Here is an 11,956-nt window from a genome sequence, read left to right as displayed (position 1 = left end):
ACAACAATGTGATAATGACCAGATCATCTGTTTCAATTATGTTATTCGAGGAATAGATATTGACCAGGACACTGGGGAAAACTCCCTTGCTCTTCTTCGAAATAGTGTCATGGGATCTTTTACGTCCACCTGAGAGGGCAGACAGGGCCTCGGTTTTACGGCTCATCCGAAAGACAGCACCTCCGACACTGCAGCACTCCCTCAGCATGAGGTTTTTGTGCTCAAGTCTCTGGAATGGGACCTGAACCCACAACCTTCTGACTCAGAGGCATGAGTCACTGACCCACTGAGACACAGTTGACACAAGGTAGCCAAAGTAGCAAACAGGGAATTCTTGGTCATTCTGTTTGCAGAACTGGTATCAGCTAAGTTACTTTGATTGATAGGTGAGCATTTGTTTTTCCACACTATCTATCTGCTCTTGATTAATTCTATAACCTTCGGCACACAACAATGACTTGTCACACAAGATAATGGATTGCTTTATGAACTTCAATAAGAAAACTGACAGTGTTCAGTGGACATGGCTTGTAACAGATTTAGTTGCTACACATTTTATCAAAAAGTTGTGAAAGAATGGGTTGGAATTTGCTAGAGTTAGACTGTTAGCTAGACTTTTTTCCTGCACTCTTCAGCTCAAAAGTGTTTTGCCCTGTAAGTTGCTGAAAGTGTAAGCTACTAACGTTGTGGTGTGGGCAACAGGGCATCTGGGATCTTAGTGAATGTCAGGACCAACAGTGCATCTCCTTAACCAGTGAGATTTAAGGATTGAGAAATAAACAGAGGAAGGACTGAGAAGGAGGGTAAATTACAGTGGGTGAATTCAATATCAAATCAAGTACTGAAAGAAATATAAAGAGAGAGGGAAAGAATGGATTAAAAGAGAGAAAAAAAGAAAAAGAAATGTAAAATTTAAAATAACATTTTTAAAATCTCCAACAATAATCAACTATCTGAACGAATGAGAGTCCATGGTTTAAATTATTCACTTTGTGGGCCAGAAAGGTTGATTGAAAGTCATTTAATCATCATGTCATTAAAGGGGTATCTCTGCTACTAATTACTACACTTAACTTTCTATGACGAGGTTAATGGGCAATTAACGTGCAAACGCAGCAACTTCTTGAAACTCACAGGGAGGTTGAGGGTGAGCTGCCATTTTCGTGAGGCCACCAATGGAGCGGTGCTATCCTCCAGCCACCTGTGGCAATTCCCAATTGGGGTCTCTCTTCCTCACTCCAAATTCCTGCCCAATTTACACATCAATAATGGCATGCGTCGTTCACATACCATTATTTTTTCCACAAATTCTGGCCCAATAACAGCTGAAATTATGCTGAGTCGCTGAGTATATTCAATAGATTTTTGGACTCTAGGGGAATCAAGGTATATTGGGATCAGGTGGGAAAGTGGAGTGGAGATCGAAGATCAGCCATGTTCTTATTGCATGGGCTCGAAGGACCATATGGCCTACTCTACGCACTCAATTCTTATGATTTTATGTTCTTATGAAAGACAACTCTTTCTCTGACTACATTTTACTGTTACTGTGAGAGTATACACCACTACAAGTGTCCAAAGTCAATTTTGTGCCCTTCCCAGTTTCCTTTAGCGGGCTCTGTAATCTGCATCGTGTGTACCTGCAAACATGTTGCACGGGTTCTCCCACTCTGGTTGGCTCCTCTTGCCCAATCTAACTGGACATTGTGTGGTAGATTTTCTGCTTCAGCGCCAACGTGCAAAATGTTGGCGGAAGCCCTAATCACAAAACCGGGTACACGTTGCTCATGATTTTCCATTCATTTGCTTGAATGCATGAAAGACGATGAGAAGCTTGTGCTCAATTTTGCAATAAGGGCTTTCGTCCAACCAAACTGTTAAACCATAGAGCTGAAGAAAAGCTACTCCTGCAAGTGTTTTGACTATGTTGCATAAGTTTCTTCTTGTTGTAGATCTTTACTTTGGACTGTAGGCCCCGCAATTAAGAAGATAACAACATAAGAAATTGGAGTAAGAATAGACCCTACGGCCCATCGAGCCTGCTCTGCTATTCAATAAGATCATGGCTGATCATCGACCTCAACTCCACTTTCCCACCCGATCTCCATATCCCTTGATTGCCCTAGTCTCCAAATTTCCAGCCTCTCGCCTCAGGTTCTTTGCTTAGCTTTTGTGCTCTTGGGTTTCCATGCCTCATTTCAGATATATAATGCCAACTCAGTCAATGGCCTCAATATTGACCCTTACCTCGAGGCCGCAATCTGTATAAAGACAGTTTCCGTGATAACAGCGCCTTGCCTGAGGATAACAGTCTTTAGCAAAATGGCCACCTTCATTACTGACATCAGTTCAGTTCCTACTTTGAGTGAGTTCCAAATCTCTGAGCATTAACCATTCTCACATCTTCACTCAGACTCCCGTATTTATTGAATCTGGAGATCTAATCTAGGCTTTGACTGTATTGAAGTAATTTATGTGGTTTCCTTTCTCTTTCCTGATTTCTTCCATCACCCACTTCTGCTTGAATACAGGCTAGTTGAGCATGGGAGGCATCGCCATTAACCTGGATCCTGGTTACCGCCCATCCATACATGCACTCTTCCTTAGGATTAAAACCTGGCTGCTTTTCATCCCCTCCTTGTTCCCGTTGCATTGCAGCCAATGGCAGCGCCACAACTGCTACCTCAGCTGGGAAAAACTAACTAAACATAGATCAGACCTGAGTAAATGCATTTATCCACTGATCCAGCGTGGATGGGGTGCGGTGGGAGGAGATATGGTTCCTGATCACAATTTATGAAAGGGTTGCTATGGATGGAATATCAGGAAATAATCAATGACTGATGTATGTTGCTAAATAAATCAATATCCTCTAGCTAATAGACAAATATATAGTAATTAATTAACACTAACTAATTGTTTGCAGGCCAGTGTCAGATGTAATTAATAAATACGGACTAGTTCCTAATAAATTATTCCAGACAGCTTAATCAATTTGAGCTGTTTACCCCAACATGGAAAAATAATGATATGCTAACTGAATTACAGCAATAAATATCAATATCCAATTAAAAAAAATCTCAAACTTTGAATGAAACACTTGAATTAATCAATTCACAGGAACTCTTAAGCAATTGACCGTAGCAAATAAAGTATTAGTATTTAAACAGTGTCCAATCATTAGACAGTAACCGGACTCAACTCTGTTGAATTAATTGCTCTCTTTAAGCTCTCGCCCTGTACACCCTGCAAGCTCTCTCCCATTTCTCTCACTCTCGGGCTCAACACGGCTCCATTGCATTCCTTCTGTTGCCTTGGTGAACTCTGACCTTACCGCCAACCACGTTCAATGTGATGTCTGCTGGCATTCTGTCCTAGCTGTCCTCCCAGCTCTGCTGTTCACCGCTTTATCCAGTTCCAGCCTGGATATCCTCTTCCCATGGCGATATTCCACAGTTGTCCAAATTCCTTCAATAACTAAAATTTAATTGAAAAAAACAGAAAATGCCGGAAACACTCAGCAGGCAGGTCAGGCAGCAGGTCAGGCGAAGAGAACAGGTGAGTTGATACTTCAGGTGTGGATCCGACATTAGAACTGGAGAATATTACAGATGAATAGCATTTGAAAAGGAGGGGGAGGGAAAACATGCACACAAACAAATAGAATGACACAGAGTTTTTATTTATTTTCTCATGCATGTGTGCATATGTTTTTTTCACATCCCTTTCTTCTGTTTATTTTCAAATGCTGTTTATCTGTAATAACCTCCAGTTCTGACACTGAGTCCATGCCTGAAATGTTAACTAATCTGTTCTCTCCACAGATGCTGCTTGACCTGCTGAGCACTATTAGCATTTGCAGCGTTTTCTTTTTCCTTCCATAATTATTACTTGCAAAATAAGAATCTAACTGGGTAAATGGGGTAGAAGAGCCAAGGGTTCTGGGAGTACAAATACACAAATCACTAAAAGTAGCGACACAGATTAATAAGGCCATTAAGAAAAGCAAACCACGCACTAGGATTTATTTCTAGAAGGATAGAATTGAAAAGTAGAAAAGTTATGCTAAACCTGTATCGAATTTTGGTGAGACCACATTTGGAGTACTGCATACAGTTCTGGTCGCCATATTATATAAAGAATATAGAGGCACTGAAGAGGGTGCAGAAAAGATTTACAAGGATGATACCAGAAATGCGAGGGTACACCTATCAGGAAAGGATGAACAGGCTGGATCTCTTTTCTCTTGAAAGAGAAGTCACCAAGAAATCCAATAGGGAATTCAGAAGAAACTTCTTTACCTAGAGAATGGTGAGAATGTGGACCTCGCTACCACAGGGAGTGGTTGAAGCGAATAGTGTAGATGCATTTAAGAGGAGGCTAGGTAAGCGTATGAGGGAGAAGGGAATAGAGAGTTATACTGATAGTGAGTTAGATGAGGAAAGATGGGAGGAGGCTTGAGTGGAGCATAAACACTGGAATGGAGTGGTTGGGCTGAGAGGCCTGTTTCTGTGCTGTGTATACCATATAATCCTATGTAAAACTAGTTTGTTTCTGGCTCTTTTATTTTATTTCCTTGGGCTCCTCCCCTGCTTCCACTTCTTTTCAGAAACTGTCCTATCCATTCCTACTGTTGAACCTGATCAACCACCTAAACTCCACAGCTCAGATAATTTGCCCTTGTGTTTTCATGGGAGGCGCTTCTCCTGATCATTCTCAGCCGCTGAGTAATTAACATTGGCATTTACCTCATTTGAGATTAATTTATTTTCTCGAGCACCGTAGGGGTCAAGACTGTACCTCTCCCTCTACACTCACACACGGCCCAATAGGGGAATGAGAGATCATGCTCTCTGACTGCAACGAGCGCCCAGTGGGATCATGCCAAGGGAGATTTAATTCATTTATTGGGAAGGAAAAATCAGGTTGCAAGTCTGAAAACAGCACACGTTACTAAAAGGATAAACAAAAAAAAACAAATTGTGCTTTTCTCCTGTAATTATTGAATGCATTCATCAAACATATAAACTGCAACAAGATCAATTGTGTTTATTCGTCCCACCGGCTGATGACAGAAAGGTGAAACATTACGTCCACAACTTTATTGATTAATGTAAGGCAGCTGGTTACAGACAGAACACAAGTTAAATGTGTTGCTGTTATTGTATTTACAACCCACAGAGTACAGCCATGGGGTAAATGCTTTGGAAAGGAAAATTCTTTATTACAGGCACTCAGACATAAAATTTATTCAACATGCCTCATGAGTAATATACTTACACATGCAATTATTCTTATGCAATGGTGGGGAGGGGAGAGTATCTCAAGGTGGATAACCTATTGCAATTGGGGTTGTGGATCAGAATTGCTTTAAATGTGCAAAAGAATGAAAGTCTTGAGAGCACAATACAATGGACGAGAAGAAAAGCACAACATTACAGTGTGGTACAGGAAGATGTAGAAGCAAACATGGAGCAAGAGGAAGGATTACGAAAGAATTGCCAAATGGAAGGCTGACACAACAGCTATGCATTGTGAGACAGCAGGGATGAGGAGGGAGTGGAGCCAGAGATGTGATTGGGAGTGTGGTGGAGGATTTCAGCTGCTAGGAATTCAAGATCACGAAAGGGTGTAGCAGGGAATGAAAGGAGGAGCTTTCAACTTTGGAAGCAATTTGACTGAGGGACCTGGGGTAACAAGATCAAGAGTAAAGAGATCATGTGTCAGCTGTAGCTCAATGGGTAGCACTCTTGTCTCTGAGTCAGAAGGTTGTGGGTTCAAGTCCCACTCTGGGCATTTGAGCACAAAAAAAAATCCAGGCTAACACTCCAGTGCAGTGCTGAGGGAGTGCTGCACTGTTGGAGGTGACGTCTTTCGGATGAAACATTAAACTGAGGCCCTGTCTGCCCCCTCATGTGGACGTAAAAGATCCCATGGCACTATTTCAAAGAAGACCAGGGGAATTATCCCTGGTATCCTGGCCAATATGTATTCCTCAATCAACATAGCAAAAAAACAGATTACCTGGTCATTATCACACTGCTGTTTGTGGGAGCTTGCTTGTGCGCAAATTGCCTGCCGTGTTTTCTACATTACAACAGTGACTACACTACCAAAGTACTTCATTGGGGCTGTAAAGTGCTTTGAGATGTCTGGTGGCCATGAAAGGCGTTATATAAATCCAACAAATATTTCTTTCTTTCTATGGGTGAAGCTAAGACTCACCCAAGGATGAGTGTATCAAAGCAAATTGATGGCACTGGACTCATTGAAAGACTCTGAACAGATGGAGATCAAAAGGAAAGAGGAAACTACGTCTGTTTAATCTATGCACAATGGGTCTACACTGCCTCCACAGCAGCTCAAGCCAAGCAAAGGTTCACCCTTTTTGTTGAGAAATTCAAATGGAGTGCTGAATACATCAAGAAAAATATGTTGTACTGGTCAGAATTATAATGCCATCCAATAACTCATGTGGTGCACATCACTTCAAGAATACTTTTCAAAGCTTGCCTGCATCAAGCTGTATTTTGGTGAATGGGCTTTAACAATTAAACTGTGAACAAACCCAGTCCAGGAATTCACCTATCTCCATCGTAGACCATCAATGCACCATCTTAGCTGAGCACCTGGTCCAAATTTCTATTTGTTCAAATTCTTTTACCTTGGCTCAAGGTGAAAGGAAACAACCCCTTGCTTTAGTGTGCAAAGCCTGAGACATCTTAATAGCAACAGCATTACCAGGCCATCTATATATACACAATTTAAAATTCTCTTTATACATCATTATATGTAGCTACTTCTTCTGTAATATTGCCTCCCAAATAATATGCACAAAGCAAAATGCATTACTACCACATTGTGATCTGTACACATTATGCAAAGCTAAGTGCAATGTATTTGCTTCATGGGTTCTTTGCTTAAGAATTCATAGCAACACATTGCTATTAAGAACTAGTTCATTTGTTAACAAAGGTTTAACAATCACAATACACATTACCAGTTAATCCACTAGGCTCTCAACCGCATGCTTCAGCGTGGATTCCCTAAACCCAACTGACTGAGGTTTTATTGAGTCTTGTGAACATCACAAATTGGCTGCTGCATTTCCTACATCATAACAGTGACTACACTTCCAAAGTACTTCATTGGCTGTAAAGTGCTTTGAAATGTCCGGTGGTCGTGAAAGACGTTATATAAATCCAAGCCAATCACAATTCAACAACTCTGCAAACCTGTGAGCATATTCACAGGTGCATACATTACACCTAGGATTGTGGTCATCCAATTTTTCCCACTTTGAGCAATTCTAATCTCTCAGCCCCAGTTTTAGTAACTGTGGGCTACTGAAAACTGGATCAGCAAAACCCTTCAAGAAGTTGGAATTGTACCCTCAGTTTTTCTCAATGCCAGGTATATTGCTGAGCCCAAGTAAGTCTTTAGCTCAATTCCTGGCTTGTGTTTAGTTAGCCAGGACAGTAGAGGAGGCACTGCAACTGACATCAATGTGCTTGGGTCAGGGAGCAGAAAGATTGGTCAGTGTTCCGGCTCCCGATTGCTATCTAGCAGCCTCCTGCTGGAAGTATGCATGCATGGATGGAAGGTAAGGCCATAGTTAGGCTCGCTATTTGGCGTCTGTGATTAACTCACTGTCCAGCAACACAAAATGGCCATTTCAATGAGGGACTAGATGGCTATATACAACCATACCCTAGCCTGAGTCACTATGTTCAGGAGATGTAGGAGGGAAATTGTAACACCAGCAGTACTTGGGTTTCTGGAACCAGAGGGTACCTCACATTTCAAAGGACACTTGTAATTTATCCCATCAATTATGCTGATGACATGAGTCCTTCCCAGGATCACTAGAGTTTAATATCTGATATATCATAACTTTTGCTTTAAAAATGTTCTGGGATTGTTCTATTCTATCTAGTCTTTTGGATGAAACATTTAATCGAGACCCTGTCTTCTTTCTCAGGTGGATGTAAAAGCTTATGTCCTGGCCAATATTTATCCTTCAAATCAACATCACTAAAACAGATTATCTGGTCATTATCACATTGATATTTGTGGAAGTTTGCTGTGCAGAAATTGGCTGCCGCATTTCCTACATTACAACAGTGACTGCACCTCAAAAGTACTTCATTGGCTATGAAGCGCTTTGGGACGTCCTGAGGTTGTGAAAGATGCTATATAAATGCAAGTATTTCTTTCTTTCAAGAAAGATAATCTACATGCACGGCTTAAGTATATAACCAGATAGAACAAGGTAAAAGAGGTTAAACGTATACAGTAAAAGTCACAGTGGCCACAACTTGCATCTTCTGTGTAGTTTCTTTATTAATATGCCTCTATTAACGATACGCTGTAAGAAACAACAAAGAGCAAACCCAGTGCTAAGGACAAGAGGACTCAATAGAGGCTTCCTCTGTCACCTTCTCCTGGCTCTGTCTTCTCCTTCACTAATTGGATGAGGAGACCCACATGCAATCTTTTAAAGAAAAGCATTACTCCCTCCTTTTCCCAAAGACTAAATCTGAACGCACTGCAGGTTTAATATTTATGAAATATTTCATTTCTTATACTTTATGCATTTGCACGCACACCAAGTCATTACAGATAAGGGATCAGGCATATTAATTGAGGATGTAACCTTATGTAGTAGTCTGCATTAATTATCAGTGGATAAGAACTTAATTTATTGTAGAACTTAATTTGCAGGTTGCTATTAATCTATTCAATTGAGGGCTCCGAGGAACTTAATTCCAGGTTGTTGCCAATTTATTAACTTGGAAGTTGAGGGAAACATAATCACAATTAATTTAAGGTACAGAAGCAAGAAGAAGGTGGGAGGGAGCAGTGGCTGGGTGAGTTGTAATGCAAAGCAGTGCTATAGACAATATTAAAGGTGCAAAATTGATTCCAGAAGCAGCAGTTCATCCAGAAGGCTTATTTCAAGCAACTAAATTGTTTATGGAGGAAATTCACCGATTAATTGAGTAAGAATCACAAAATCAGGTTTCCACCACCTCCCTGTTCCCCTCCAAGTCACACAACACCCTGAGTTGGAAACATATTGCCATTCCTTCATCGTCGCTGGATCAAATCCTGGAACTCTCTCCCTATCAGCACTGTGGGAGTACCTTTACCACCCGACTGCAGCCGTTCAAGGCGTCGGCTCACCACCACTTTCTCAAGGGCAATTAAGAATGGGCAATAAATGCTGGTCTTGCTAGTGACGCCCAAATCCCATGAATGAATACATTGATTGAAAAAAACTTATAAATTAGGCGTACTAGAGAAGAAAATTCACATGGAACAGGTTAATTGGAATAATTCATTACAAAGTATGTAAGAGCAATTAATGTATAAAGCAGAACTGAGGGGCCTAACAGGAACATAGACAATTGTATTTATGTTAGTTGATATTCATTAAAGGTGTGAAATGCACCCAGAAAACAACAACTAGATATCATGAGTCCGGGAGCAAAAGGGAGTGTCTGCAGCAGAGCTAACCTGCAAATAGGATCCAAGGCACAGCAGCAGGATGAAGACCAACTACACCTGGTCTAACTTGTTCTGACACGACAGATAACAACCATAAATCGGGGCCATTGAAACCTAGTGTACAAAAGGTACCAAAACGCATTTTCCTAGGATGGTACTTTGGTAATCTTGTTCCAAAGGGAAGCAATCTCTGGAGCAAAACTAAACAAGCACCATCCTGAATAGAATCAGGTTCCAGGAACTGAATCAGTAGAGCAGACTGTACAGGCTGAAACAGTTTGAAGTAGAGCTATTTGTAAATCAGATAGGCTTCTTATCGGAAAAAGAACTCTGGGACTATCATTGGCTACCTCCTCAAAGAATCCTAATTACCTGCGAGACATAAACTATTGCTTCTAAAAAGAGATTGCCTATCCTTTATGGCCTCAGTGCTTTTTAGATGGCCATTGATTAGATGAACATTCACTACTAATGATGTTATGTTAACTGGTTTGTAATTCGTTGATTAACATCCTACTCCTTCTTTGAAAATTGTGGTTACATAAGGCACCCTCCAATTCTCAGGTACAGCTCTTGGGTTTGAGGAGCTTCTGGACATATTAAATAGTCTCACTTATTTCATTGAGGTTTGTAGAGTGCATCCCTATTTTGTAGGAATTTACACCCTGAACTTCCAAGTCCCACTGTTCGATACTGGATTTCCACCTGCCCAATAGCCCAGTCGCTAACCCCACCAGAAATCGCAGTGGTCACCTCATTAGAGTATTGATGGGTAGGACATAGGCACAAATGCCAATTGCAACCAGACCAGATGTGAAACATTTGGGGGCTGTGAGAAGGTGGGGGCAGGGAAATAAGTTTGAAGGGTGCTGGACTGCTCTTAAAGCAGAAACAGCATGGAGAAAGGTGAAAGCAAACTTCTGAGAGTGCTAAGCATATTCTTCTAACTGAAATTAGACATGAGGGGAGATGCAACAGTGGGAGAGCGTGGCAACAGACCCAACATCCAGCAACTGGAACCATGTGGACGGAAGTAACACAGGATACAAGTGGAAGCCCCCTAACCCTCAGGGCCCCACTCCAATGCAAGATAAAGTTCAATGACTCCACGAGATTAACAAAGGTAAGTGTTATGGCTGCAGCTGCTGTTAGTGTACATTTAATACTTTTCACAAATAGAAGGTTATCACCCTGTGCAATAAATGAACTGTAATAGCACCTACAATTGGGATACTCCAATGAATGAATATAGCATCCTGAAATACATGCAGGCTGTTGAAAGCTCACTATATCTTGAGAATTCCATAAGAGAAGTATTGAGTATTCTCAAAGAGTTGTCAAATTCAACAGTCTGTAACGGACAGTAACAAGCAGTCTTTTGTCATACAGGTAAACACTGTGCATAATTCCTGAGGGCAGACTATAGGAAGGGGAGGCAACATAAATCCTGGAAACTCACACAGCTAATGCTATATAGGATGGACACATGAGAGGGCCTACACCCACAGATTTGTGCTGACCAAATGGTCAAAAGATCAGAAATGGCCTCTTTTTTGAAGGAAACATTTGCATAAGCCCAACAGGAAGGAAAAATGGACGGCAGCAAATTAATTACATTTCTCATTCTGCTCACTTCCACAGGAGCTGGAAGCAAGAAATACGTTGTTAGGAGAAAGTGAGAAGGAACCAATGGCGGAAGCTTCAGTATCTGGCATTGCCGGCAGAAATTGGTTCACTCTGTCTTGGCCCCCCTATCACTTGCACTCACCAGCCCAGATAGGCTAACTTGGGATGATATTGATTGTCTAGATAAGGAATTGACATACTGTGATTTACAACTCACAAGGAGGTCAGAGAATGAGGTATTGAAGGTCAAACATGGTGTACCTGAGCAAAGGCTTTGGGAAATCCAGACCCTGGCTGTTGAGTGTTCAGACGAAGATCTCAAGGGTCCTGCCATGAAAAAAATAAATGCTTGCAGAACATCAGAACCATATGAAGACACCTCAAGGACTCTCCAAAGATGTGCAGCAGTTGATTCACTGCCATCCTTTGCAGCAACTTCAGAGAGGGCTTCTCTACAATGAAGAGCGTTCTGGAGCAAGGGGCAGCTCCAGGATGCTTGGCCCCACAGAATACTGAGTCCTCCTGACACATAATTCCATGGATGTATAAAGGAAAGATCTTTTGGGGTTACGCACCCTGGTGCCTGGCTATCTGCAGGAGGAGCCTTATGAGCCTGGTGACCTGGGTTCATCCTCATCTCCTTCCTCCAACAAATAAATCACAAAGAGAGGAATCCCCATGGGGGAAAACATTTGCAGCTTTCTCCTGTATTTTAGGGATATTCCAAAAACAAGCAATAGTCTCAAGGAAGAAGGACAAATTCAAACCAAGAGCCTCAAGCATAAAGAGCAAAGAGAATTGACAAAAGACTAGTCCAAAG

This window comes from Pristiophorus japonicus, chromosome 12, assembly GCF_044704955.1.
Source record: "Pristiophorus japonicus isolate sPriJap1 chromosome 12, sPriJap1.hap1, whole genome shotgun sequence".
Taxonomy (NCBI): domain Eukaryota; kingdom Metazoa; phylum Chordata; class Chondrichthyes; family Pristiophoridae; genus Pristiophorus; species Pristiophorus japonicus.
This window is presented reverse-complemented; position numbering follows the sequence as displayed.